The sequence below is a fragment of the Phyllostomus discolor genome, chromosome 3 (assembly GCF_004126475.2).
Source record: "Phyllostomus discolor isolate MPI-MPIP mPhyDis1 chromosome 3, mPhyDis1.pri.v3, whole genome shotgun sequence".
Taxonomy (NCBI): Eukaryota; Metazoa; Chordata; class Mammalia; order Chiroptera; family Phyllostomidae; genus Phyllostomus; species Phyllostomus discolor.
Genome location: NC_040905.2, coordinates 186,982,484 through 187,009,758, shown reverse-complemented (window position 1 = coordinate 187,009,758; position 27,275 = coordinate 186,982,484). Strand labels below are relative to the sequence as shown.

Genomic DNA, 27,275 nt, shown 5'->3' with positions numbered 1-27,275 from the left:
CAAGAAGAAAGATCGGAGCTGGCACTGGTGTCTTCAGCAGACAAGACTGTGTCTGAGACCAATTCAGATGCAGAGCTGTGAAACTAGAGGTGGGGTAGACCCTCAGAAAAGCTGCCAGCCTGTGGCTGTTCTGTGAAGGAGCAGGTACGCCCTCCACATCAGAAATTCCGGAAAGCCCGGCGAAATGGCTGATGGCTATACTGATTACGTGAATCATCGAGACAAGCTTACATTGTTTTTTGCGCTTTGTGGATTCTCTTTAGAAAAGTTCAGATGTATAAAGCATCTCAGGAAAGAGTCTCATCAAAACAAAATAAAAAGTAACTTTACTTTTTTTCATTCAAAAGGTCAAGCTTTAATGACTTCGAAAATTATCAGAACAGCTCTTTGTTCAAATTGTTACATACATGTGTTACAAGGGCTTTTTCTGGAGCCAAATTTCCTCTTTTATGTTTGCGGACCTCATGAAATGGAACACCTACCTTCTTCAAAAGATACTTTGAGGCCATAAAAATGTTCATACACTTTGACTCAATAATCCACTTCTGGGAAGCTAGCCTAAGAAAATACCCTGAAATATGGAAAAAGCCATATGCAAAAAAACAGTCATCAAAGAGTTGCTCAGTGAAAAACTGGAAGCAGCCCAAATATTCCAAAAGGGGAGGGAGGATGGTAAGGTAAATTATGGTATAAGCCTTGAGGCAATATTCTATAACCATTTAAAATTATGGGCATGAAGTTTATGAAGGAGCACAGAAAATACTTGTGATAAAATATTGGGTGAAAAAAGTCTGGAAAAATGCGTGATCTGTAAAAACAGGAAGGGAACATAAAAATATAGTTGTCACGCAGTCAAAGTGGTAGGCTTATGGATTTTTACCTTTTTTTCAAATTTCTCTAAGATTATTATATCTCTACTTTAAAAAGAAAAGTTCAGTCTCGGATTCCAAGATGACTGTGACGCAGGATAATAAGAAGCTGGGAAAATTCCTCGGCAAGTGGAACAGGGACGCCGAGACACCGACAGCTGAACACACTGGCCCAGCAGTTCACACCCAGGTGCAGAAGGTCAGCAGGGTAGGAAGCCCAGGTATGTAGCAATGGGCAACACTGGTGTCATACCTTGCCCCCAGGGTGGCCTTTCCTCCCCTGACATACCACTGGTCATGCAGTTTAGACTCCCCGACCTTTCCTAGAGATAACATCTAGGCCTCAGTTGTACTTCAGCTCCAGGGCCAGGAAAGCAGCAAAACCCGGTGGGTAATGCCAGGACTAGCTGCAGCGACTGACGACCCCCTGCCCTGACACTAACCAATCAGAAGAGACCACGACCCTGAAAGGGCACCTACAAAAGCTGATGAATATTCTTTTGAGATCCTCACCTAAGACCTCCCCTAAACTTGCAGCCTTAAAAACCCTCAAAATGAACACCAATTTGAAAGAATACACGCACCCCTATATTCATAGCAGTGTTATTAAGAATATTGCTATTCCCCTTAATAGCCAAGATCCGGAAACAGCCCAAGTGCCCATCAGTAGATGAGCGGATAAAAAAGCTGTGGTACATTTACACAATGGAATACTATGTGGCCATAAAAAGAAGGAACTCTTACCTTTTGCAACAGCATGGGTGGACCTAGAAATTATTATGCTAAGTAAAATAAGCCAGTCAGAGTAAGACAAATATCGTATGATCTGTCTTCCATGTGGAGCCTAGTGAACAAAATAAACTGATGAGAAAACAGAAACAGAGGCATGGATACATGGATCATACTGACAGGTGTCAAAGGGGAGAGGAGGGTGGGACTTGATGAAAGGTGAAGGGGTTATCCAAAGAACATATATGCATAACCCATAGACAAAGACAACAGTGTGGTGATGGCCAGTGGCAAGGGGTGGAAGTGGGCAAGGTGGGGAAATGGGGACTTTCGTAATAGTGTCAAGAATAAAAATAAAGTTTAAAAAAGTCCTCCAAAACTAAGGTCCCAGTGCACACTTTCCCTCCCAGGAGCACACCCATGCTTTCCCCTTCACCCTCTTCTTCCCCCCATGGACATGTGTCTCTTAAACTCTAAGAGTTCCCACAGGACTTTCAACCAGGGGAGCAATGGTCAGCGGCAGCTCATCCTGGTCTAACTCCCTGAGTCTGTCTCCAGGGCCCCCTTTTCTCTGACTGTCCAGTGAGCTGATGACAGCCCCACCTTGGCTCACTTTCCCCCCCTAATGTTTCTAGTGAGCCAGAGCAGCCCTGCCTAGCCTCTCTTCTGTAGCTTCTATCCTAGAACCCTTCTTGTTTCACTGTCCCCAGCTCTGATACATGTACTCACAAAATCACCTGGATTTACATTGTGAAAGTTTCTCTGTATGAGGTCAAGAACCCACACACTGCTGGCCAGCTCTAGGCAGACCTGTTCTGGACCCAGTCCCCATCCAGTAACAGATGCAGAGCAGATGGAATCTACACTCACCTCCTCCCGATGCCAAACCAGATCTACAGCTAAATTATAGAGCAATCAACCTGAATAATCAACTGAAAGCTAGCTGAATTGGAGTTTTATAACCAAGGATTTACATAAGAAGCCACATAAAGATGGGTAAGAAGAGCAGAAATGCAGAAAGGGCTGCCCCCACCCCACCCACACACATGCGTGTGGCAGCTAAGAAGCCAGAGGGATATCTCAGCTGCAAAACTCTCTCCCTCCCCAAGAACCTGGGGGCTCAACCCCACACAGGGATTCCCCAACCCAGGACTAGATATGGGAAAAGGAGGCTGCATGGCAACTAAGTGGTGAAAATCAGTGGGGATTCAGTTCGCCTTGAGAGAAGGGAGTCTGCTAGAGACTCAAATGCCATCCTCCCAGGGTCAAGCACTCCTGTTATTACAGCACCAGCCCAGGGAGCACACTAATCTGTCCTCAAACTATTGGTGACACCAGCCTTCTGTGCTCGAGTTCTGCAGAGGCACCTGTTGGCTGCACCCAGATCTTTAGGACGTTCTTTTTCTAGAGAAGCTCTTGGAAGAGACTCAGGGATTAAACTGTATAGCTTTGGAAAGATGACCACTCTTCCCCATTTCAAGTACACAGCTGGTGCCTTCTCCCACTCCTGTTGAATCAGCCTGCCCTTCCATTCCCTGTGGCCTTGCCCTGCTGAGTTCAGTCCCGCAGGGGAATTCTCGTGCTGCACAGAGCAGAAACCTTGGGAGCATGTCTCCCTGGGAAGCATTTGTTTGGGAATAAGATAGGTGGGTGTTGGGCGGTGTGGCTATTTCACTGGGAAGTGGGGGGCACTCCTATCTCCCATGCAAGTTCAGTTTGTGGTGTTTCCCCAATGGGAGACTTATTTGACCTCCCTTTCCAGCAGCTGGGTTCTCTGACCCACACTGCTGAGCTCAGTCTTGTCGGGGGAGAAGAGACTGCTCAGAGCTGGGAACCTCAGAGTCTGTCTCCCTCAGAGGCTCTTTCCCAGGAGGGGGAAGAAGTGTCTGCTCCCCTCCTACAGGCATGCTGGCCGCGCCTGCAATGAGAACCTGGATCTGCCCTCCTAAATCCCGATGACCTTGCCATGCTGTGTTCAGCTCCATGAGGGAAAGGGAGTGCTACTTGGATCTGGGGACTTAGGAGTGTGTCTTCTTTAGAGGTTTTTGTCTCCAACAGATGCTGGGTTGTGAGGCTGGCTGTGGGGCAGGAGAAAGGTGAAGTGCTATCCCCCTACTGCAGAGTTGGCTGGCTCCACCCCCAGTGGAGACTCTTTTGATCTGTCCTGCTGGATCCCTGGTGGCTCCACCCCACTGAGCTTGCTCCTGCAGAGGGAACACTGGCAGCACCCAACCTGAACCTGCTATGCCCTCCTCCAGGGGGAGCTAGAGTTGGAGACTCTGGAAGAGACTGAGTGGCATGACTCTGGAGTACGGGGCCCCTTTCCACTCATTGAGTACCTGACTGCATGGACCCCCAGTAGGAGGCCTATTAGCCTCATCCTCCTGACCCTGCTTACCCTGCCCTATGAACTCATGCCCCGTGGAAGGGTCTTTGGGTCATGGCAAGTTGGAGCCCATTCTACAGTCTTTCTTCTGAAGCTTGAGGAAGACCAAGAAACCTCAGGAGGAGGTGGTATAGCTGACAGAGGGAAGCAGATCAAATGGAGCTCAGACCTTTTATGGATCTGCCCCTAGCTTGGCCCCTTCCATGCACACTCAGACCCAGTAGATGCAGCCACAGACAGTGAATAGTGTGGTAGCTCCAGACTGATAGCCCAAGACTGGTTACATACAGTTTCTGACATCAACCTGTACCAGAACACCACCTAAGTGGACCCCAAACCAGTACAACCAGTGGTGAGCATCAGACAACACCAGAGCTCAACCCAACTAGCCACATAAGCGGCACATCCAAAGGGGGGTCCTGGCAGGCACCAGAAGCTGCTGGAAACAACTCCACTGTGGGGGGAAGCCCCTGCAGAGTGACTCATACACAGTGATTGAGGTTTATCCTTATAGTTACCTACCTGAGGGATTAACTCCACCCACAAAAGAGCCAACAACATTCACGACTCAACTACAATAGGAAGGTGCACATACTCACAAGAAACATTCCTGAAACACTGAGCTCAGGTAACCTGGAAGATTGCACCACTGAGCCCAACAAGACACCTACAAGTTTGGGAGTCATAGCAGAGCTACCTAATACACAGAGACAAACACAAAAAGGAAAACAAAATGGACAGACAAAGAAATCTGCCCCAAATGAAAGAACAAGGAAAACCCCCAAAGAATTAAATGAAATGGAAGCAACCAAGATACCAGATGCAGATTTTAAAACAATGGTTATAAGGATGCTCAAGGACTTTAGGGGAAGAATGTATGATCTCAAAACTTAAACAACAAAATAGAACAAAATGGTAAGCATTAAAAAGAACAGAAAACATAAGAAAGAACCAGTCAGAAGTGAAGGATACAATATCTAAAACAAAAAAGTATACTAGAAAGAATAAACTGTAGGTTGGATAAAGCAGATGATTGAATCACCAATTCAATGGTGATAAGATAAGGAAGATAAGGTAGAAAAAATACTTAATCAGAGCAGCAAAAGGAAAAATGAATTTTAAAAAATGAGGATAGTTTAAGGAACATTTGGGATAACATAAAGCAAACCAACATCCTCATCATAGGGGTATCAGAAGGAGAGAAGAACAAATAAGGAATAGAGAATCTATTGAAAAAATAAAGACCGAAAACTTCCTTAACCTGGTGAAGGTAAAACAACACACAAGTCCAGGAAGTGCAGAGTCCCAAACCAGAGGAACCCAAAGAGGCCCACACCAAGATTCATCATAATTAAAATGGCAAAAGTTCAACACAAAGAGAGAAACTTAAAAGCACCAAGAGAGTGACAGTTACCTACAAGGGTGCACCCATAGGCTATTAGCTGATTTCTCGACAGAAACACTTTAGGCTAGAAGGAATTGGTATGAGATTTTCAAAGTGATGAAAAACAGGGCCCTACAACTGGAACTACTCTATCTAGTGAGGTTATCATTTAAAATTGAAGACAAAATGAAGAGCTTCCCAGACAAACAAACAAACAAAAAATAAAGGAGTTTGTTACCACCAAACTAGTATTGCAAAAAATGTTAAAGGACCTTGTTGAAGAAGAAGAAGGAGGAGGAGAGGAGAAGGAGAAATTTTAAAAACCAGAAGTACATAGTTAAAAAAATAAAATAGCAACAAATAAGTACCTACCAATAATCACTTTAAAAGGGGAAGGGTTTACAGGAACAAGTGTAAAGGACACATGGACAAAAAATGGGGGGGGTAGAAATGGGAGGGAGGTGGGGAGGGCTGGGGGGTTTGGCTGGGATGGGAGTAAAGGACAGAAAATTGTACTTGAACAACAATTAAATAAAAAAGAAAAAATAGTAATCACTTTAAACATAAAAGATTTACATGCTCCACTCAAAAGACACAGGGTAACTGAATGGATAAGAAACCAACACTCATATATACTGTCTCCAATAGACCCAATTCAGAGTGACACACAGATTAGGAGTAAAGGGATGGAAAAAGATATTTCATGCAAACAGAAATTTTTAAAAAGCTAGGGTAGCAATACCTATATCAGAAAAAATAGACTTTAAGATAAAGCCTATAAAAAGAGACAAAGATGGATGCTATATAATGATAAAGAGATCAATCTAACATTTATCCATCCATATTTAGGATCATCTAAATATATAAAGTCAATCTTGATGGACATAAAGGGAGAGATTGGCAGTAATACATTCATAGTAGGGGAGTTTAACACACCCCATTGACATCAATAGCTAGACATTCCAGACAGAAAATCAACAAGGGAAAAATGCCCTTAAATGTCTCAATAGATCAAATGGATTTAACTGACATCTTCAAGGCATTTCATCCCAAAGCAGCAGAATATACATTTTTTCAAGTATGCATGGAACATTTTCTAGGCTAGACCACATGTTAGGACACAAAACAAGTCTCAATACACTTAAGAAGATTAAAATTATAGCAAGCATCTTCTCTGACCATAATGGTGTGAAATTAAAAATTAATCACAAGGAAAAAACTGAAAAACACACAAAGACATGGAGGCTAAACACCATGTTACTAAACAATGAATAGGTTAACAACGAGATCAAGGAAGATATCAAAAGATACCTCGAACAAATGAAAATGAGAGCACAACAACAGAAAATCCAGGGGACCCAGTGATAGCAGTCCTATGAGAGAAATTCATAGCATTTCAGGCCTGCCTCAAGATACAAGAAAAATCTCAAATAAATTATCTAACTTTACACTTAAAGGAACTAAAAAGAGAAATAAAAAATTCCAAAGTGAGTAGAAGTAAATAATAAAGATCATAGTAGACATAAATGAAATACAGTTTTAAAAACAATGTAAAAGGTTAATGAACCAAGAACTGTTTCTTTGAAAAGATAAATTAGACTGACAAAACTTTAACCAGACTCATCAAGAACAAAGGAGAGAGGATCCAAATAAATAAAATCATAAATGAAAGAGAAGTCACAACTGACTCCACAGAAATACAAGGGGTTGTAAGAAAATATTACAGGCAACGATATGCCAACACACTGGACAGCCTGGACGAAATGGATAAATTCCAAGAAACACGCAATCTCCTGAAGCTGAATGAGGAAGAGTCAGAGAATCTGCATGGGCAGATTACAACTAGTGAAACTGAAGCAGTAATCCAAAAACTCCCAACGAGCAAAAGTCCGGGGCTGGAGGGCTTCACAGGTGAATTTTGTCAAACTTTCAAAGAAGAACTAACACCTATCCTTCTCAAACTATTCCAAAAAATTCAAGAGAAGGAAAGGCTCCCAAGCTCATTTTACAAGGCAGTACTATCCTAATTCCAAAACCAGATAAAGACACTACAAAGAAGGAAAATTATAGGCCAATATCCATGATGAATATAGGTGCAAAAATTCTCAACAATATATTAGCAAGTCAGATACAACAATACAGTAAAAAGATCACACACCGTGATGAAATGGAATTTATTTCTGGGATGCAAAGTTGGTACAATATCCACAAATCAATAAATGTGATACACCACATAAACAAAACGAAGGATTAAAATACATGATCTTGTCAGTAGATGCAGAAAAAGCATTTGATAAAACCCAACACCCACTTATGATAAAAATTTTCAGCAAAGTGAGAATAGAGGGAACATACCTCAACAATAAAGGCCTTATTATGGTAAATCCACTGCCAATATCATCCTTAATGAAAAAAACTAAAAGCATTTCCATCAACACTGGGAACAAGACAGAAATGTCCACTTTCACCACTCTTATTTGACATAGCACTGGAAGTCCCAGCCATGGAGGTCAGACAAGAAGAAGAAGAAATAAAAGGCACCTGAATTGGGAAGGAAGAAGTAAAACTGTCATTTTTTTGCAGATGACATGATACTGTATACAGAGAAATCTAAAGATCCCACTACAAAAGTACTAGAACTGATCAGCAAATTCGGTAAAGTGGTGGAGTACAAAATAAATACCCAGAAATCAGTTGTATTTCTATATACTAATAATGAACTGTCAGAAGAGAAAATAATCCCATTTACAATTGCACTAAAAAAATACTTAGTAATAAATTTAACCAAGGATGTAAAACACCCATACTCAGAATATTACAAGACACTGAAGACAGAAATTGATGAAGATGCAAATAAGTCAAAGCCTATACTATGTTAATGGATAGAAAAATTAACATTATTTAAATTGTCCATATTACCCAAAGCAAGCTATAGATTCAACACAATTCCTTTCAAGATACCAATGGTGTATTTCACAGAATTAGAACAAATACTCCAAAAACTTACATGGAACCACAAAGATCCTGAAGAACCACAGCAATTTGTAGAAAGAAGAACAAAGCTGGAGATACCATGCTGCCTGATATCAAAATATACTGCAAGGCCATAGGCAGAGCTCGGCTGAGCAATGTAGTTGCTCTTCATGACCCCTGAGGGCACTTGGTACTCAGCTGGCAAATGAGTCTAGCGGATCCAAGGATTCCCTCAGGTTCCGATGCCCGGGGATGCCAGCAGGCTGGGCTGGGCTGGATCTGCCAACCACGACTCATTCACCTGGCCTCTCTAGCAGGGCAGTCCCTAGGCAGCGTTGGAGTTTTTATGTGGAAGCTGGCCCTAAGCCAGAGCAACCATTCAGAGAGTCCTAGACTAAAGCTGCAAGGCTTCCAGCAGGGGAGCTCAGGAGTCCCAGAACATCGCTTCTGCCACACAGAGTCGGTCAAATAATCACTAAGGCCAGTCCCGGTTCAAGGGCCAGGAATTTGCTCCACCTCTCCATGGGAGAGAGAGCAAAGAATCTGCGGTCACCTCCAGTCGACCACAGCAATATTTTACCTACATTAAATTGGGAAGAAAACTTCTGGGAGGGAGCAGTGCAGACAAAGACGAGGAGTTCACACACACATTGCTGGTGCTGGTATACATCGGTACGACACGTGAAAAGTCAGCCTGTCCATATGTACAGAATACATAAAATTATTCATCCAATTTTGGTCCCCGAGTCTCATTCATGAGTATCTCTCCATCCTAAGGAAATAATTATACCAGAGACATGAAAAATTTACTGTTATCTATCTGAGCGACAAAAACAGACAAAACCCACAAGTTCAATAGCAAGAGAATGATTAAAGCTTACTATCACTCTGGATCAGTAAGCAGCTATTAAGAATTAATTGTGGAAGTTTTTAATGAAAGTTTTACATAGAAACATGGAAAATATTTACCATATAGTGTTAAAAAATATGAAAGGTTATGTGCACATAAACAAGGAGCAGAAGGGAACAGACAAGAGTTAAAACACAGCCCTCCTCTCCCCCCAGTGCCCCAGCCCCTGGGACAGGTAGGGGACAATGCTGAACTTCTGCCCTGCCCCCTCGCATGTGCAATGCTGTGTGCTCACGCATGCGCAAGAGCACACAGTCAGAACTGGCCTTCTTCAGGTTCCGTAGGGATCCCGCCGTATGCCAGAAGAAGGTGAAAATCGTAGGAGAGCAGACTTCGAAAACGAAACTCCTTCCTATCAACCAAATAAACATTGTCAATTATGTGCCAAATACTTAGAGACCGCTATGATTTGGAGAACAACACATTTTGTAGAGGCATCAGAAAACTAAAGGATGATTGGCTTAGTTTCTTTCTCAAAATTAATTGAAGCAGATGCTTATGAAGTCATTGGGAGAGTCCTCATAGGATAGTTCTTCGAGATAACGCAACACCAGCAGTATCTGAGCTTACCAATCATCTCAACAATCCGTACAATAGACACAGAAAACAAATGAGGGGATCGAGTGAGGATGAAATCAGGACACCGAAACAGAAAAAAAAAAGTTGACGAAACTTCTGAACAGGAATACAACCATAAAAAAATCTAAAACAGCAATACGCAGAACCCCAGTGCAGAAGGGGGTGAGGAACAAGATGAGGACATTTTACCTTTAACCTTTCAAGAGAAGGAAACAATACTTAAAATCTTGACTTGAAATTTCGATTCTTATGGGAAAACAAAGTATGCCTCTGCATGGACATGAAGATGATGAAATCTCAGAATGTCTCTTCATTCCTGACAACTTTCAAGCGTGGCTGGAGTGCTGGATAGATTCTGGGGAAGAGGTTTTGAAGAAGCGCTTGGAGACAACAGTCAAAACACAGCAGAAACAGATGGTAGAGCTCTGGGAGAGCTGCCTTTGGGAAGAAACTCTCAGGGAAGTGAGGCTCTCACTCCTTTTCCGTGATCACTGACCATAGTGGACATAGCCTGGGAAGGACACCTGCCTGGATTGGTGAGATTTGCTGATGAATCTCATAACCCGAGAGAGGACTCTGTGGGCCTGATTCCAGCCCAAGAGAGCCTGCTGTGTGTCGACCAGAGTGTGTCCAGGGGCAGAGGGATTTTTGAAGCTTCCCAGTAATGTCAGTGTGTGGCGAGAGCTGAGAATTCCTGACATGGAGCCTGTGAGCCTCCCGATACAGAGCGAGTAAAATCAGCGTGTTCTTTCCTGTGCTTTAGTGCCAAGTGCAGCTGGATGGAGGGCTCTCAGGGCCTGAAGATTTGGAACATTAAAGAAAAAGCAAACCCCTCTGACACTAGAGTCAACTCTGGAATGCTGTCACATGTTTAGAGCTTAGAGAAATTGTCAAGCCTAATTTAAGTTTTCTTTTTTTTTTAAATAATGTGGTGAATAGCTCTGTGTTCAGTTTCTTTTCCCCCACCCTTCTGTTATTTTGCAATGACCTTTGTTCAATGGCTTGAAAAATTTGATGTCCCCTGTCCCTCTGATATAGATGTCTAAGAATAAATTAGAAAACATTTGAAATATATTGAAATATATTTAGGGGAAAAATGCCATTTTATACTTGAAGGGTTGAGGGTCTATAGAAAGAGGCCTTTCAGAATAAATGTCAGGCATTCTTTTTGGATGAGTAAGTCCCCACAGAGTTCCCAACACGACGAGTCAGTCCATCCGCCCGTTGGACTCATAACTGCTCATTGATTCTGCGCGAGGTGCTCTGGAATGGTGCTGGGGCTCCAGCCCGTGCAGGGATGACGTAGAAACTCTCGGTCCAGTCTTGAGAAATTAATGCTTTCTTTCCTTTCACCAGCCAGATGGATCTGACAGTGTTTTCTCAGACTTCTCCCTTTTACTCTTGGAATCTCCGTGCCTCTGAGATGTGCCGAGCAAGGGCTGGTTACAGGGCAGGAAGTATGATGTAGAGCAGTGGTTCTCCAAGTACATCCGGGGACCAGCAGCATCGCTGTCACCTGGGAACGTGTGAGAAATGTAAATTCTCCCGCGCACACAGCAGACCTACTGAATCAGAAATTCTGGGGTGGGGCCCAGACACCAGTGTTTTAACCAAACTTCTAGGAGAGTCTGACCCACTGGAGTTGAGACCCATTGATTAAGAGCACAGGCCAAATATGAACATGCTCCGTTTCAAATGCCAGCTCTGCCACTTATTACTCAGGTAAGTCACTTCACCTCTCTGAGCCTCTGCTCCCTCGTCATTAAAAAAAGAATGATAACAGCATCTGCTGTTCTAGGGTTGCCGGAGGATGAAGGGAGTGTTTGGCACTGCTCTTTGCAGGGCTGACGTGAGGTTGAGGCAGGTGAGGTGCCTACTGTCTTGCAGGCACCTCCTTAAATTCTGCACCCTGAGATGGTTCACTCACCTCACCCCAGTCCCAGCGCTGGTTCTTGATGTTCTGAAAGTGCTCAACAAAAGACTTATATTATATTATATTATTATACTATACTATATTATTGAGGGATCTGAGGTTCATCCATCTCTGGGGCCTTGTCCAGGCAGAGTCCTGGTGTCAAAGTCTTCAGACAGTATGATGCAGAGGGAAGAGCACTGGCTTTGGAGTCCACAGGCCAGGAGCTGAGCTCCAGGAGTGCCAGCCCAGGAGCAAGGCACAGAGCAGAGGCAGGGTGAGCCCAGCTCTGCAGGGCAGGCTCCTGTACTGCACAGAGCTCTTTCTCCCCCCTCTCCTTTTGTTCTGAGTGGAGATAGAGGCCACTAGTGAGTTTGGGCTCTTCCCTCCACAATCGCTGTATTTTCTGTATCAGTGGACACTGAAAAAGCATTTGACAAGATCCAACATCCATTCTGATTAAGAGTGCCCACAAACTAAGAATAGAAAGGGACTAGGAGGGGACCCGCTCCACCTGCCAAAGGGCAGCCGAGAAACCCGCTGCTAACACCTCGATAACGGTAGAATCAGGAAGAAGGTAAGAATGGCCACTCCCACTGCTACTCTGTGTTGTCCCAGAGATTCTGGTCAGAGCGTGAAGGCAAGAACAAGAAACAAAAGGCATCTAGGTTGGAAGAAAGAAGTAACACTGACTTACACTTGGATGGCATGTTTGTCTGTGGAGAAAACCAATGGGATCTGCAGAAAAGCTACCAGAACTAATAAACGAGTTTGGTAAGGTTGCAGGATACCAAATCAATATGCAAAAATCCATTTTACTTCTATACACTAGCAACAAAAATTTAGAAATAGAAATAAAAAACCATTACCATTTATAATAGCATAAAAATGCTTAGGTATAAGTCTGGCAAAAGATACGAAAGACCTGTACTGAGAACTATAAAACATGGCTGAGAGAAATTAAAGAAGACTGAAATAAATGGAGAGAGAGCCCATTTCCTGCCCAAGGTCACAAAGATGTAACCCTATGCTTTCTTCTCAGAATTACATAATTTTAGCTCCTGCACATGGTCACTGATTCATTCTTAGTTAGTTCCTGTATGTGGTGTGAGGCAGGAGCCCAGCTTCATTCTTGTGCATGTGGATATTCCCACACCATTTGTGGGTGATGCTGTTTTTGCCTCCATTGAATGGCCTTGGCACCGCTGCAGAAAATCAGCTGATCGTAAATGCGGGAGTCTCCCTCTGGACTCTCCAAGTCTATCCCCCCGCAGGCACGCCTCTCTTTACGGCAGTGCCACACGGTCTTGATTGCCATAGATTTGCGGTGAATTTTGAAATCATGAAGTATGACTCTTCCTGTTTTATTCTCCTTTGTCAAGATTGTTTTGTCGATTTTAGATTTGCACAATTGACTTTTTTAAAGATTTTATTTATTTATTTTTAGAGAGGGAATGGAAGGAGAGAGAGAGAGAGAGAGAGAGAGGGAGAGAGAGAGAGGGAGAGAGAGAGAGAAATATCAATGTGCGGTTGCTGGGGGCTGTGGCCTGCAACCCAGGTATGTGCCCTGACTGGGAATCGAACCTGTGACACTTTGGTTCGCAGCCCGCGCTCAATCCACTGAGCTATGCCAACCAGGGCTGCATAACTGATTTTTGACAAAGATCTAATGGTAGTTTAGTTGAGAAAACAGAGTCTTTTAAGCAAAGAGAGTTCTGGAACAATTGGATATTCATATGTTCGTGATTTTTTTGTTGTTGTTTACTCTCTTCTGCCTGTCACCACTGATTTTAGCTTGACCACTGGTTTCTGAAATGCTTCTATTCTTCTAGAAGTCATTTTCTTCTTTTTTCCAAACCCATAAATTTAATTAAGTTTAATTAAATTGAAATTGTCTAGGTATGTGCTTTCTCTTTTCACAGGCTGTGCCTCATCTGTCCATTTATGGACTATTTCTGAAACTCGCGAGTATGAGCCGCTTCAAGGGAAAAAACTGCTGGGAGCCAAGGAGGCAGCTTTTGAATCCGTCCTCTGTGCCTTCCCCAGACAAAGGGCCTTCCCTTCCCCCGGCCAGCACCGAGGCCAGGCCTGAGCAGCTAACAGGGATTCTGACACCTGTAGGACCATCACGCAATTTCTCTCACTTGGTTTCTGAAGGAGTAAGGGCCTCCTGAGTGTCTCTGTCCACTTTTTTCATTAACATACATGTGTCTGCATGACATAAATCAAGTCTCTAGTGTGCGCAGATGTACGGCTAATCTGTGCAAATAGGCTTCCGGGGCCCTGGATTCGGCCATCAGTGGGCAGGAGGCACCAGGAAAATGCTGGGTTGCACAGAGTTCTGACAGGGTGGTCCCTGGTCCAGCAGCATCAGGATCATCTGGGAACTTGTTAGAAATCAAAATCGCCCCACACCTGCTGAATCAGAAACTCGGGGGTGAGGCCCAGCAATGGTGTTTTATCCACAAATTGCTGGTGCTAAATCACCGTGATTTTATATCCTGCTTCTGCCATTTTGCTACCTATTACTTGAAGTCTCTGGGTCTCAGTCTCCGTATCTGTACAATGGAGAAGATAATGGTGTCAGCCTCCTGAAGGCTGTTGTTTACATTAATGGACCAATCCATGTAAACTAAATTACTTAGGAAGCACTTAATAATTATTACTTTATAAATGTGAATTTACCTTGCCTTCCTTGTTCATAAAAATTCATGGTTATGCATAACAGTTGTATAACACTTCTTAAAATTTCTCAGAGAAATTTGTGCATAATAGCCCTACTCATTTTTGTAAGAAGCAAGGGAGGTGTTATCATTTTTCGCTGCCCACAGATAGAAACAGAGGCCCGGATGGTGCACTGTCATTCAGGGGTCACAGTGAGGAAGTTATGGCTCTAAGACGTAAATCACATCTCACTTGAACATCCGTGTCTATTCACCAGATCAGGAGTTCTGACTGTCAGCCTGCAACCGTAGTTGACACAGGTTTAACTGTTTCAACTCGGGTACCTATAGTTCACTACCGGGTTGGGGGGTCAGTGATGATGCTGTTAGCTATATATCGGTTCTTTGCAGGACCCCGCTCAGCGCCTTACTCATCACTGCTCCCTGAGGATCCTCATTTCCTCAAGGGGAGAGGCTGTTTTGTGAGGTGGAACAGGCTGACTCAGCTCCAACTTCTGGCTCTGACATTTCTTAGCTGAGCACATGACCTTGAACAAGGCCCTTGGCCCTTGGGAACTTCCTTTTCCTCTCCTGGAATATGGAGTATCATTTCTACCCTCTCCAGCTCCCAGAACAGCCTTGGGTCTCAAGTGAAATAGACGCAGAAGCACTTTGCAGACTGAAAAAGTGCGTGCACCGTAGGGAAGTAGAAGTGGCAGAGAGGGTAAAGGGAGAGTTCGCCGAAGACAAAAACTGCCGGCCCCCGCCAGCGCTCCACAGCCCTGTGGTCTGGCAGGGCCAGAGCTCTGTGCAGCTGGTGCGAGGTAGGTGGGGTCTGGCGGAGAATTAGTCAGGATGTGTGGTCTGACCCTTGTTGGGGAGCGGCCTGCAGGACAAGGGGAGCTCAGAGCCCCCACCAGGCAGAGTCACAGGCAGGTGTGAGCCATCAGCTCAAAAGAACCCTGCCTCCTAGCCAAAGGTGCTCTGGAGTGAGGCCAGGGGGTCCACTTGAAGTGAAACAAGTTAGTGACCCAGCTGCCAGTTCACAAGACGACCCTGGGCGAGAACTTTACTTCTTGGGTCTCGGTTCAACAACACAAGGTGGCTGCTTCTCAACTATTCCACCACTCCTTTTATTATCCCTCTTACATCTCGCTCTTGCATCTGAAAATTTTCCCTACCGAGACCCTCCTGGAGTAATGACGAATGTGTTTGCCCGTTTGCAGTTTTCAAATGCACATGACTGAGCTCCCAGGAGACTATTTCCCAGAGGCCGGGGGTTGGAGCTGGGGAACCAGGCTCCTGGATGGGGATCCTGGCTGGCTGCATGGCTTCAAGTAACTTCCTCAACTCCTTTGACCCTCAGTTCCTCCATATGCAATATAGGGATCAGAAATGTACGCAGCTTCCCACGCTGAAGATTAGTGAGAGGTAGTGCGTAAAGGGTCCTGCCCAGCTCCTGGCAGGAGATAAGCTCAGTGGGAACCTGTGATCATTATCTCAGGTACAGACAGAGGGCCTGCCCTGAGTTGATTTCAAGGAAAAGCAGGTATACCTGACACTGTTATGAGCCTGTGAGCCCTCACATTGGAGTTACATACTATTTTTTTTCAGGCTTGTGGAAAACCCAGAAATAGTCCGAGGACTCCCAGCACCCAGGCCCCCAGCCTGGGAACTACTGGCTGAGGGAGTCCGTTTCTTCTAGCTCTGACAGTGCCTCAGCTATGCTGAAGGTCAGCCAGCCCTCTTAAAAGAGACCCACGTGGTCAGTGGCAGCTGGGCCTGCAGAGCGTCCAAGGCAGACCCCAGGAGGAACGCTGCAGCCCAGAGTCCTATCTCCCAGCGCCGGGCCCGGAGGAGGTGTCTCACATAGGGGAAAGCTTGCAGCCTCCTATTCAGATTCTCCAGGAGCTGAACCTAAACACCCCCTCATACCTCTCTGATCTGAAAAGGCCAAGAGAGAAGGAGGTGGTTATTTCAAAGGCTGGGTGCGCTCCCTTTACTAAAAAGTCAGAGAGCCTCAGACCTGGGCCCCCCACCAAGGGGCCAGACCTGCTTAGAGAGTGCACTTTGCCTGTTTCCTTTCTTCATTTCCCCCTTCCTCTCCTTGCAGGCCTGTTCTAAATATACATCTTAGAGGTCAAGATACAGGATGGCAAGGAGCAGAAACCCAGCCTCCAAAGGGAGAGATGGAGCTCAGGAGCTGGGGGTGGGTAGGAGTGATATGGGGGGTCATCCATGCCAGTGAGGTCTCACTAGATGAATGCCACGTTATGGAAATGACCCATCACCCTCCCCTCACATTCAATCTCTCTCAGCTCCTCATACCAACCCCCTGAGACATCCAAAGCAGGCATTCATACACTTGTTCCCAGTATAAAGAGGAAGAAACTCAAGGCCACAGAGAAGGTGGTAACACTATACATCACAGCTACTTTCTACTGAGCATTTATTAATTGGTCGAGAAGGTACTAATAACCTTGCATGCATTATGCATTTAATCCATACAAAAATCCCATGAGGCGGGTCCATGTATTACTACCCCCATCTTGCAGTTAAGGAAACGAAAGCACAGAGATGTCCAGTAACTTCATTTCTGTCTCTCACTGAGCCCACACTTGTAATCACCGGCGACCCCAGCCCTGTCCCAGAACCACAAGAACCAATGACAAGACCGGGAGCCAAGCCAAGTTCGGTGCTCTTTCCCCGTCACCTCTCTACTTCCGTGTGATCGACGTAAGGATGGCTATTCTAAAGATCACGTCTACTCAAAAGAGGGCCCAGCTGCATGGGAGGGAGTGAGCACCCCATTACTGAAGGGCATCCTGACCAAAAATATTCATAGCCACCAGGTGGGGTGTTAGAGGGCTGGAGACTAGACATGCATTCTGGGACAGAAGGAGACAATGAGACCCATTGTAGTTGCTAAACAAATCTCCAAAAACATTTCTGGGTCCCAACTTTTCTTTCTATTCCCCGGTCGTTTATTAATTCTCCTCAGCTACAATGTACTGAGGAGCTGCTACTCACCAGGTTCTGTGTCACATAACGACGGACAAGAGAGACCCAGCTCCTGCCCTCCGGAAGCTTAGATTCCAGGGACCTGCCCAATCCCGGCGGCCTTCCCGGAACTTCCGCTACTAAACCGAGATGCCCCACCCTGGACCTTGGCTCCTTCTGTTTCCCTTCTGCCAACTCCTCACGCTGAAACCAAACCTAACTCCAATGCCACCTCTTCTGGGACACCTCCTCTGGCATTCCCATCAGCAGTCACTCCCTCTGCCCAGCTCCCAAGACCACGGCCAGGTCTCATGGGCAGCTGTGCTCACCTGCCAATACTTGGAATCTGAGGTAGATGTTGAGGGGAGTTGGGAAGTTCTTCCACAAAACCACAAGCTCGGGGACAGCAGGGACGGTGTCCTACTCTGTCTTTCCAACACCAGCCACCCTGGCGTAAAAGAGATTCTCATTCATTCATTCAACAAATGCGCACCGAGCACCTTCAAGGTGGAGGCACGGTTCTGCCTCTGGGTTTACAACAGAACAAAACAGGCCAAACCCTCACTGACCTTCATTCTAGAGGGAACTTCTAGGGGGACAGATCAATGACTAAATGAATATTACAGGGAACCCTGGAAACTCTTTTTGAGACCGTACACCTATAAAAAGGTACATTTGAGGATTGTTTGTATATCCACAAAGCCAAATATTTATCTAAAATAAGTGAGCTCCTGAAGGAAGCCTCCCTGCGCCTGTGGTGTGAGTGTTTACAAAATCACCGGAAAGGGATTGTGTTGGAATTGCTCTTTGCAAGACAGCCCTGCTCGGGAGAGCCAAAGTCCTTATTGAGGTAGTAGTCTGAAGTTTGGATAAAATAAACTAAACCGAACTTTAGAGTCACAGAGGTGATTCAATCTGAGGAAACATTGGGCCCAGGGGCGGTAATGACAAAAAATAATCACAGCGAACACTCACACAGCACAGAGGGTGCGCCAGGCCCTGGAGAAGCCCCTGGGCCCTGACCGATGACTGGGCTCTGTGGGCAGGAAGTGGGGGCTGTGAGAGGGGCGACCCTGACCACAGCCCTCCAGAGCTCGAGCCATTGTTCGCCTGGGCTCCCACTATCCGGTGACCTGCAGCAAGCTTGCAGGCCCAGTGCCTTTGAAATTCCCAGGAATTCAATGGCAGAAAGGACGGGTCTGCCTAAGTGAAAGGAAATGTGATTCCTTAAAATAGAAAAACTGCTTAGGAGAGGAAATTCCTTGGAACTATGGAGGCAGGCATCTTTATTCCTTGAAAAGATTAAAAAAGCACATGTATTGATAGCCTATTATTTGCCAGGCCGTGTGCTCGGATTTTCATGTAAGCCGTGATTTGCTCACTGTTGGGTGATGTTCTAGTGCAAGGCCATAGCCAGGAATGAAATATACAGATACTGTCAGTCCCCAGGGCTGACCTGCAACCAGATTGTCTCTATATAACTGTCCCGCTTGTTAAAATATATTTACATATTTCTGTTTTAGCTGCTACAGAGCAGCTGCCCAGAGCCCCAAGTGCCTTGCTCCCAGCCCCAGCAGCCCTGGGCCCTCTGCGCGTCCTTCCCCTCATTCCTCTATGACCCAGCACAGTTGGGAACCCACCACACCTGGCTCCCATCATGGCCCAGCCTGGTCTGATTGGCCAGTGCCTGTGAAGTGTTCTGCATATCACCCCTTACCTGGCCCTCTTGGAGTTCCCAGGCTAGTGGGTACCCCTCTGGGGAATAATGACTGACCGTTTCACACTCCTTCTGCTGCCCCAAAACTTACCGCTGCCACTGCCCTCTCATTCCTCACTGCGTCCTGTTGCAATGTGAACCCAGCCAGTGGTTTCATACTTTCCCTATCCCCTCTCGCCCCCTGAACCTGTCTCTCCACCCTGTACCTCTCTCCTGAACTGGCCAAATGGCCAGCTGCCTGCCTGCTGGGTGTCTCCCTGGGAAGTCCTGCTGCCACTTCAAGCTCAAGGTCTCCTCAAATAACTTCCCCAGACCTCCCCTTCCCCTTTCTCCTGAATTCCCCATTTCTCTCATTCATGCATGCACATATTCACACCGTAAATACCCATAGAGCAGGTATTACATGCCAGGCGCTGTGTATGGCATTGAGGAGAAGGAAGAAAGGAACAAGATACATCCTCAAAGAGCTTACAGTCCATCAGGTGCCCAAGCTAGAAACGGAACACCCCCTCCAGCTCCTCCCTCCCTCACCCCTGCAGGAACACAGAACAAGTCCTGCACTTGGCCTCTTTCCCACCATCTCCCCTGCCAAGGCCTGAGCCCAGACCCTTGTGCTCTCTCATCAAGGCATCCGTCAGCCTCCTCAGCCTTCCTCCGGCGTAGCCCTCTCCAGTTCTTCCTCTGCAAAACAGCCAGAGGGGCGACATCTCTAGCCACGTCTAAATCTGCCCCCTTCTCAGCCTAGAGCTTTCCATGGCTCCTCACGAGAAAGCCCACGTCCCTGGCCAGGTATTCAGGGCCCATGCTGTCCTCCCTTGCTCCAGCAGGATTGGCCTGGCAGGAGATAAGCTGTGGGTGGTGGGGCTGTGAGTGGTGGGGCCGCTTGTTCCCAACCACCTGCTGCGTCCTTATCAGGGAGGTCTCAACATGCACACAGACCCCAGGACACACTCAGGAAACACACGCAGACACTCACACACTCAGGTACTCCCTGCGACACAAACAAGCCAGCCCATTTATATTTGCATTCTTGCAGATAGATGGAGTGGCCAGATTTAGCAAATAAAAATGTAAGGCATACTTAGACTAAAAAAATAATTTGTTGCTTATTTGAAATTTAAATTTAACCGGTCATCCCGTCTTTTGTGTGGTGACCCTACGATACAAGAAAGACTTACACAAGCACTGACCCCTCCCCCGCAGAACACAGCTTGCGCATTCACACATATTACACACTTACAGTTCAATTCATGTGTGAATGTGTGATTCACACTGTCATGGCACCAAAGCCAATGGGCATCTTGCCACCTGGGACTGAACTGTGGCAGGCCCGTGACATTGGCCGCTGTGGAGCGTTCTTCAGGGAAATGTTTATTTTGAGAACAAAGGTCTGACTGGTAGGAATTCCTGGACACCCAGCTTCTGGGATGTGGTGTGCTCGGAAGCCGGGCTTCCACTGAGCACAACGCCCCGCCTGGTAGGGTGACGGTGCGGAGAGGGGTTTGTGGGGCCTGAGCCTCTCCTTCCCGCTCATGCTTTCCACAGGTTTCCAGAGCGAAGTTTGGTGCCTCTAAACTCCCCTCCCAAACAGGACCCCCTTGTCCAGATCAGAGGGTGGTCTAAGGATTATGGGAAAGCCACAGATCTGAAGCCAGAGCGAAAGGCAAACACCTGACTTCAATACTGTGTGTCTTTAGGCAAGTCACTTACCCTCTCTGAGTCTCTGTTAGCTCATCAATATAATGGAAATGTTCCATCAATAAACCAACTCCTCAGGGTTATGGTGGAAATTACTAAAGGGAATAATGTATGTGGAAGACCTTTTATTTCCCTATTTTTATTGTATTTTATTTATTTTATTTTTTCTTCATTTATTTATTTATTTTTAAATTTTATTTTAATCATTGTTCAAGTACAGTTTTCTGTCCTTTACTCACATTCCAGCCCACCCACCCATCCCTCCCCACCTCCCTCCCATTTCTACCCCCTGCCTAGTTTTTGTCCATGTGTCCTTTAAATTTGTTCCTGTAAACCCTTCCCATTCTCCCCTGAAACTCCCTCCCCTTTCCCCTCTGGTCACTGTCAGCCTATCCTCTATGTCAGTGTCTTTGACTATATTTTGCTTGTTTGTTTGTTTTGTTGTTTAGGTTCCTGTAAAAGGTGAGATCATATGGTATTTGTCCTTCACTGCCTGGCTTATTTCTCTTAGCATAATGCTCTCCAGCTCCATCCATGCTGTTGCCAAGGGTAGGAGCTCCTTCCTTCTTGTATTTTTATTGTTTACACCATTACAGATATTACAGGTGCCGACCTCCCCCACCTTTGCCCCCCCTTCTCTATGGCCCTCTGCACACTGTGTCTGTGTCTGTGGGTTATGCACATATGGCCTTTGGCTAATCCCCTCGCCTTTTTAGAGTTTGGGCTACAAATTAGTTATAAACTCTTATTGCCAAGTACATACATAAAATTAAACAAATGTTAACTGCAGTTGGATTCAGAGATGGAATGGCCTCTCAGGCTGTAAGTGAAGTGCAGGGAGAAGGTGATAAAAAACCTCCATAGTATTACATTCAAGAAGTTAAAGAGGGTGGGAGGGAACTGTCAGAAGTGATGCATATATTTACGGCACAGGCTGTAGTGATGGTTTCGTGGATGTATGCTTATCTCCCGGCTCACCAGGTTGCATACATTAAATATAGACAGCTTTTTATTTGTCAGTCATACCTCAATAACATGTTTTAAAAATCATAAAGTCAGACATTAGTATCAATTAAATACTGTAGAGTCATACCTTAAATAGCTTAGGTTCTAAATTCAGCACATACAGAGAAAAAAGCACACATTCAAAAGCTCTCGAAACCCTCAAGGACTGTGCGATGTCAGATAATAGTTCTTACACCTGCCGGAAATGAAGGACCACTGAAGCAGACGAGGCAGGTGCAAAAGGAACTTCTCTGTGCAAATGTCTGGCACATTCTGCCTTTAAAATGACCATCAAATCCCTAGTGGTGAATGGGGGTGGGGAGACAAAGAATTCCAGAGTTTCTGCTTGTCTGCAGGGTTGCCTCTATTTCTTCAAACAAACATCGAGTTTCTGTGTGGCAAGCACTGGTGTTTGTCCAGTAATGTGTCTGGTTATTTTCCACCTTCAGACACAATAGAAATTAGAAGCCCCTGCTTCTGTGAGGTTGGGAAACCATCTGACTTGCTTTAGCCAATGAAATGTGAAGTGATGTGTGTCACTGCTGAGCAGAAGCATGAAAGTGCTGGTAAGTAATTCTGTGTCTTCTCCTTCCCAGCTGCAGTGACCAACGACACTCCACAGGGTGAACGCTGAGTATGTAAGAGAAGCCAGTGAAGAGCAGAGACCCCACCGACATACAATGGATGTGTAGCACGAGTGAGAAATTAACTTTTGCCACTTCAAACCAGTTTGGGAGTTGCATGTTACTGCAGCAAAACCCAGCCTGTTCTGACTAATGTGCTTTATAGTCAGATATCTATGAATAGATTCATTTGTTGTTATGAAGACTTTTTTAAGTGGCATTATGTCTTATAGGGGGAGGAAGTTCTAAGTAAGCTGGGAAGTTAACAAGCCCAATACAACTTCACAGCAATGATATGCTGCCTAGTTTCCTTCCAAACAGAATTTGTAGTAAGTAGCTTAGCAAGTCAAATACATACTAGCAAACAGAGTAGCTAACATAATGATGGCAGGGAGATGAGGGAAAACCGGAGAGGATAGTTTTGCCAAAAGCTGGGAATGAAATATTAAAGCATGAATCAGTGAAAGAAAGCATTAGGAATAAATAACAGAAGAAATTAGTACCAAAAGGCTCTGGAGCAGAGGCCTAGAAGGGAGGAAACCAGTGTTTACTGGACGCCTGCTGTGTGCCAGATACTGCGCTACACGCCTTGGAAATACAATGTCCTTAAGTACTGGCTTCACTAAAACTCAGTGAAGTAGACGCTGAGGCTCAGAGAGGATGAGTTGTCCGAGCTCACGTGGCAGCAGAGCGTGGGTTCAACCCCAGGCTGGCCTTGCTCTTGACTCTTACTGGAGCCGTGAGGAGGCTGAGGCTAGCAGGACACGCGGGCCACCGCTTGCTCCAGGCAAGATTGCCATTTAACATAGCAACAAGCTTACATCCAGTTGCCCAATAGCTGGGACGTGGAAGTCTCTTGGCGAGGACGGAGGTGTCCAGAGGGCCTGCCCCACACAGGGCGGCGCTGCTTATGACTTCCTGCTCGGCACCCACAGGGCCCCAGGCTCCTCAGGAGTATCCTCCGAGGAGGAAACTGCATTCTAAGACCAGATGCAGACAGCTGTGTGCTTCCTCCAGCCTGTGGTGACTCATGCTGGGATAAGAAAGCTGCTTCTTTGCCTGGATTCCCTGTCCCCAAATGTTAATCTGGGGAAAGCTGCCTTAAGCTCCCTGAACACAAGACTCTGGGCGGCTGGCGCACACGAGGGCTGGGGGGCCAGTGACGTCCACAGAGCGCAGGGTCCAGAACAAAGAGGAAATTCAGGGAGGGAGATCATGTTTTCTCCCTGGCAAGGCTCCTGCGGCCATCTGGCTGAGGGGGCTGGTATTCAGACCTCTGGACCGTGGTCTGTTTGTGTTTTAGGAGTTTGCAGCTGATTGTTTTCATCAATTCCCTGCCACCACTGACACTGCTCCCTTAGCAGCAAACCTGTGCAGACAGCGCATCATCTTGGCTGGGTTCACCGTTCCCCTCTCAGGGAACCAGGGGCATCACGCTGGTCAGCATGTGGCCCCCGGGCCAGGACAGGGACTTCACCGCTGGATGCCTGGGCCAGCCTGCTGAGTGTGCCAGCTGACATCAACCAGAGAGACTGGACTGAAGCTCCAGTGCCCTTGGGCGTTGTCGTCTCAGCTCTAAAAAGGCAGGGCCAACCTTTCCCGGGTGTCCCCGCTGTGCAGAAGATGAAAAGATCCCAAAGAGGCCTGAGTTGGGGATTCAGATCCAAACTCCATCACTCTTGCGGCAGGCAACTGAGCCTCCATTTCTTCCTCTGGTGACCAGGGGAGAGTAAAGCTTATGTCCCCAGGCAGTTGTATGCAAATGCATATGTGTATAATAATACACGTAAAAGGCCTAGGACCATGTCTGTACATGGCAGGTTCTCAGTAAATTCTACTAGTTCTATTCTTTTATTTCTTCAAGTGTGTGCTATCCTGGCCTTTCTGCTCCCCTTGCTCCAAGCACAAGTAAGAGGGCTAGTGTCCCCAGCTCTGGGGGACAAGGTGCAAGGACTGGGCACGTTCCTTCCAGGGCCGATGAGAATGGCCCATGTCTTCCAAATTAACTGTAGTGGCCATGACTGGTAACTTTTTACCTAGAAAGTAAAATCCAGATGGTTTGGTAAGATGTGAGCTCGGTTGCTCAATATGCCTTCTGGACGCCGGCCTGTCTTGGGGTCGGAGTGATGGACGAGGGCAGCTGGGCAGGAGCAGAGACGGAGCTGCTCTGCTCGAGGAAGGAGACAGGCTTCCTACTGCAGGGATCGCACAAAGCTCCGTGTGAAAGTCGGGCGCCCCCTTACCTGAGCACCTGGGCTACAGCAATGTCCAAACCAAACATCACTTTCTATTCTTTGTATTTTAACTTCTCCAAACTTCACTTTTGCCTTTTGGAAGTGAGGAAAATGGGGAATCCTTAATGTCTTGCCTGGCTTTTCACTTGTCTTGTCTTCATTCCTCTTCATTCCACCCCACCCCCTCCCCTCCCCCTCCTTCCCCTCCTCTCCCCTCCCCTCCTCTCCCTTCCCCTCCTCTCCCCTCCTCTCCTCTCCTCTCCCCTCCCCTCCCCTCCCCTCCCCTCCTCTCCCCTCCCCTCCTCTCCTCTCCTCTCCTTTCCTCTCCTCTCCTCTCCTCTTGTCCCCACAGCTGAGGTGGCCCCAGATCCCCATGCCCGCCTTCCCTGAAGGTGGTCAGAAGACAGGACCTAGCAGCCAGACCTGCAGGGAAGGTCTTTGACGCCTTCCTGGTACCAGTTCCAACCTTGCAGCAGTTCCGTTGCCTCAGATGACTAAAGTCCCTAAACCCTAACCCCAAAGGCTTGAATCCTGATCCCTTAGGCCTATGGCTTCCAGACTTCTTTGAAAACTACCCACTGCCCTAGAAGCTCCCACACTGCCCACTCCTCAGCTTCTGGCCACTGCTCTAGCTGCTGCAGGCCCCTCCCTGGGCCTGCAGATGCCACTGCTTGAGCCCAGCCCCTCTGCTGTGCAGCTGAACTGGACCACCCTGGCTCTCTTGCAGCAGCATCACACTGCTGGGATGGGGGCCCTGCCTTTGAAGAACCCACTCAACACAGGACAAAAGAGTTGTATGGATGAGCAAACACCAATACAGTGTGAGAACTGCAGTGGGGATACGCAGAACACAGAAAGAGTGTCCCAGAGGACAAGAATCCACTCCATCCGAGGGCCTGGGAAGGGGGTCAGGGAAGGGAGTCCCGGAAGGCTGTGGGGAGGAAACGTTGTCTAACTCGGAGTTTAAAGGCAGAGCCGAAGGAGACCAGAGCGGAACAGTCAATTTTTAATGATTCAATGGTCATGTCTCTCTTTAGCATGACCTGTCCCTTTTGTGGCTGCTGACTTCCCATGCATTTGGTTTTTACCTCTGAACTAAAAATCCAAGGCAGAATCTTGACCCACATTAGAGACTCCGGATTTCCCTCAGCAGACTAGTTGGTGAGGGAGCTCAGGGTGCAGTCGGAAACCCTTGGTTGAAAACTTGCAGCTCCCCGTCTTTAAAAGAACCTCGGACTTCAGGTTCCACATCAGGGAAGCAGAGAAAACAATTCCTCCCAGCAGCCCGCAGGGCAGCTGCTCGGCTCAGATGGAAACAGTGAGTGTGAACCTGCTTCATGGGTGGGAACCCCCCTGCCTGTGTGAGAGTTTGCACCACAGCAAGGCCTCCCCGGGGGCTGACCCAGCAGCTCCCCTAGAAGTCAGGGCAGCTGCGAGAAAAAACCTGGGCCTTCATTTTCCTCTCTGTGCACGGCTATAATGCCTGGGTTTGTTGGTCAACATGTGCCTTACAAACAAGCTGTTACTAGCATTTCTTTTTTTTAAAGATTTTATTTATTTATTTTTAGAGGGGTGAAGGGAGAAAAAGAGGGAGAGAAACATCAATGTGTGATTGTGTCTCAAGCACCCCCTACTGGGGACCTGGCTGGGAATTGAACCAGCTACCCTTTGATTCACAGTCCGGCACTCAATCCACTGAGCCACACCAGCCAGGGCCAGGCCTGGCATTTCTTATCTGATTTCTCCTGCAACTGCTTTTCAGTGGAGAAATCCCACCTGTACAACAAGGACATTCACTCAGGAATGAGCTTCTGTGTGACCCACATGGGTGAGTTCAATGGCCAGGAGGGTGCAGTTGTGGGTGTCTATTTTTAAAAAAAGGAAGGGTTTGACCTAAGACGGCAGCCTCCTAATCCCCTGCCTACCGAAGAAAACGGACTCCAACCATGAGGTTGCTAACCCAGAACACTATGTTACACATGCTTTATGAACGGATGGGCGCTCCGGTTTTTTTAAAATGATAAAAGCAAAACTTGGCAAGCAAACCTTCCGTTGATCCGAGTTTGGTACTGTGCAATCGTATCCAAGTGTCAGGTCATTTAGTGCCTGGCTGTGACTACTCACTTTTTAGGATGGCATTAAGCCTACGTGGGAAGATGCAAAAAACAAAAGAGGAGGACAATGGCTAATTCCATTGAATAAACAGCGGAGATGAAGTGTCCTTGATCGCTTTTGGCTAGAGACATCTGTGCTTTATTGGAGAATCTTTTGATGACAACAGTGCCTATGTAGGTGGAGCTGTGGTTGAGGTTAGAGCTAAAGGAGATAAGGCAGCAATATGGAAGACTGCATGTGGGGACAGAGAAGCCCCTATTCACACGTAGTGAGGGTGTACAAGGAAAGGTTAGAACTTCCTCCAAAGGTAGTGGTTGGTTATCACTCCCATGCAGACCCATCTACTAAGAGTGGCTCCATGACTAAAAATAGGTTTAAGAAGACACTTTCTGAGTATTCTCATAGGAAACTACATCAAGCAATCAAGATTTGGGAGCAGAAGCAAAGCCTCTTCAAAAGCATAGTGGACTGCATTTAA

General features: G+C 46.5%; 1 pseudogene; it reads left to right on the top strand.

The window, feature by feature from the left end:
* Positions 1–951: 951 nt before the first annotated feature.
* Positions 952–27,275, top strand: LOC114489416 (annotated as a pseudogene).